At 35.7% G+C, this 3,476-nt stretch overlaps 1 pseudogene; it reads left to right on the forward strand.

Annotated features, from left to right (window-relative positions):
• Positions 1 to 2,679: 2,679 nt before the first annotated feature.
• LOC149205803 (receptor-like kinase TMK4 pseudogene) lies at positions 2,680 to 3,078 on the forward strand (annotated as a pseudogene).
• Positions 3,079 to 3,476: the final 398 nt, after the last annotated feature.

The raw sequence follows: 3,476 nt of genomic DNA on the forward strand, positions 1-3,476 counted from the left end.
TCGAAATATCACAGGAGCATGGCATATGACAATTTTCGTTGATCTGTTTTCTGTGAATTGTGATTTGCGATATGCACCATCGGATATCGGCAGTTTAAAGTTTTTCAATGTAAGCGGTCTTTGATGCATGCGATGCGATATATGTTCGTAGTCCCGTATCGCAATCTCGCAATGTTGGAATTCGGCTTGCAAGGAGGTATCCATGATCCTTTTGCGATGCGATATTTCCTAACGAATAATTTTACTTTATCATAAAACTTAGATTTTTTAGATTTTTCAAGGAGATTTTCCTAAGTTTATGATGGTAAGTTTTATTAAAAAGGAAATACAAGCACTAATTGATTTTTTTAATTTTTGACTAAGGGTCCCTACTTATTTAGTATTAGTAATAACACTAAATAAGAAGGGGGGGTTGTTGCTGGCCACAACAATTGGCGATTCACTTGGAAGAACCAGTTATCTCTGCTTTTCTTTTGGATTTTCTAAACTTCCAAAACAGAAAATTTTCCAGAAAATTAAACTTTATTATAAAAAGACAAAGTACATTATGTTTTTACCTATCAATGATATTTTGTTTCTTCTATTTTCAACTTTGATTATTTACTCCCTCAAGCTAGTCCTTGTATCTACATCAGTCATTACTTGGTTTATAAAGATAAAAATAAAGCCTTCTTTGTAAATCAGTTTTGAATATGCTCATTTGTCATAGGTAGAGCCTCTGCTACCAGCAGGCGTTTATAGCCTCGACAGGGTTACCTGTTACCCAGTAATGATCATGTATCATACTTAGAGAAATTTACAATTTTCAAAGAGAAATCCATATCCACACTTATTGCTTTCATTTTCTTTTTTACCCTTAAAGAACAATGTCTTGGTTTGGTAGCCAATTTATGACATAGTCATTCACTGATTTATAGCTTTGCTGAACAAGCTGGCTCGTGATGAGACCCCTTGTCTTTTGATTGCAACAATCTTGAGTCATTGCCCTATTGTGGTATGCAGTATTGGCAAAGTCAGCAAGCTATAATATCTATGATCATGATAAGCCGGCTCGTGATGAGACCTATTACTCTTTAAGTTAAAGTGTATCATTGGATCATTCCCTAAACATTGAAGTTTCCTAAGTGGGGAGGAAATCATTGTTTCCTTAAGATGGTTCTGGATGACAATAATAGAGTTTTTGGAAAGAGCTTTTCTACAGAGAATCTTCGTTTTATTATTGATACCTTTCATTGGATCAGGGAAAATTTTAAGAACCCCCCCTAAATTTATAAATATAATTAATGGGTGAATCTCCATGGTATATAGGAAAAATGGAAGGCGATTTTATCAATAATATAATATGTATATATAATTTTTTGGCGAATCTCTCACTAGGCATGGTGAATATTTTACTCAATTATAAAATCTTGTAAGATCTTGTCGAGTCTTTCACTAAATAATAAAACTTTGTAAAGTCCTAGTGAATCTTAGCATAGGCTATATGCTGGTTTAATTCCCCCATTTAAATAGGCTACATTCCAGGTGAATACCATGGGTCAATACCATGTGCCATTTTGGTGAATACCATGGGTCAATACCATGTGCCATTTTTATTTTTATTAATTCTAATATTAGGGTTAATAATGGTTTTTTGCATGGTATTAATAACAATCTAGTCCATGGTATTTGTCCCATAGTATTTTGGCCATAGGTTTCACCTAAATATAACCCATTTTTTGAGTGTTCGTAAATATAAGGTGACTTATGGAGTAAATATAAAAAAATGTTTTATTTGTTTACCATACCTCTCGTTTATTTATATTTTTATTAATTTACCATACCTCTTTTACAAATATGGTATTTGGCCCATAGGATTCACTTAAATAAAACCTCTTTCTTGAACCTTCATAAATACAATATGGGTTATGGACTAAATATAAAAAGAGGTTTTATTTATTTACGATACATCTAGTTTATTTATATTTTTATTTATTTACCATACCTTTTGAGTAAGTATAAAAAGACGTTTTGTTTATTTACCATGCCTCCACTTTACTTATATTTTTATTTGTTTACAACCTTATATGTATATAAGGTGACTTATGGAGTAAATATAAAAAAATGTTTTATTTGTTTACCATACCTCTCGTTTATTTATATTTTTATTAATTTACCATACCTCTTTTACAAATATGGTATTTGGCCCATAGGATTCACTTAAATAAAACCTCTTTCTTGAACCTTCATAAATAGAATATGGGTTATGGACTAAATATAAAAAGAGGTTTTATTTATTTACGATACATCTAGTTTATTTATATTTTTATTTATTTACCATACCTTTTGAGTAAGTATAAAAAGACGTTTTGTTTATTTACCATGCCTCCACTTTACTTATATTTTTATTTGTTTACACCCTTACATGTATATAAGGTGACTTATGGAGTAAATATAAAAAATGTTTTATTTATTTACCATACCTCTCATTTATTTATATTTTTACGCTGTAAGGCGTTCCCCTCTGAAATCAACTTTGCTCTCTGCCTACGTGTCATTACTTTACACCATTAGATGATATGTTAGACGATTGAGCCATCTTGAGTCGTTGGATTATGTTGAGGTAGTTGCAACTCCTTAACTGCCTGAGCAGCGCATCGGCTTCGTCTCCTTGGGTACTGTATCGACGGTGGGGAGAAGATGCTGGTGTACGAGTATATGCCCCAGGGGCCGCTGAGTCTGCATCTGTTTGGATGGGCGGCGGCCGGGCTGAGGCCGCTAGAATGGAAACAAAGGCTTAGCATTGCCCTCGATGTCGCCCGCGGAGTTGAGTACCTGCATAGCCTTTCACAGACGATCTTCATTCACAGAGATCTGAAGCCCTCTAATATCCTTCTGGGCGATGACATGAGGGCCAAGGTCTCGGATTTCGAGTTGGTCAAGCTGGCCCCTGATCGAAAGTTTTCTGTTGAAACCAGACTGGCCGGCACTTTTGGTTATCTGGCCCCTGAATACGCAGGTACGCATGGAATCACTCCATTTCATTCCATTGCCCTCGATGTCGCCCGTGGAGTTGAGTACCTGCACAGCCTTGCATAGACGACCTTCATTCACAGAGATCTGAAGCCCTCTAATATCCTTCTGGGCGACGACATGAGGGCCAAGGTCTCGGATTTCGAGTTGGTCAAGCTGGCCCCTGATGGAAAGTTTCTGTTGAAACCAGGCTGGCCGGCACTTTTGGGTATCTGGCCCCTGAATACGCAGGTAAGCATGGAATCACTCCATTTCATTCCATCAATCTAGCTTTGTTGGAATTTAGTAGCTTTGTTTTGTTTCATTCCATCAATTTAGGTTTGTTGGAATTCACTAGCTTTGATTTGTTTGAATTCATTAACTTAAGTCTCATTGAGTTGATTCGGAATGCAATGAGTTCATTCAACCAGGGAGATTCTTCAGTCTCCCTGGTTGAATGAACTCATTGCATTCCGAATCAACTC

This window comes from Pinus tabuliformis, chromosome 1_2, assembly GCF_031772625.1.
Source record: "Pinus tabuliformis cultivar Carrire ecotype Pingquan chromosome 1_2, CPIR1, whole genome shotgun sequence".
Classification (NCBI taxonomy): domain Eukaryota; kingdom Viridiplantae; phylum Streptophyta; class Pinopsida; order Pinales; family Pinaceae; genus Pinus; species Pinus tabuliformis.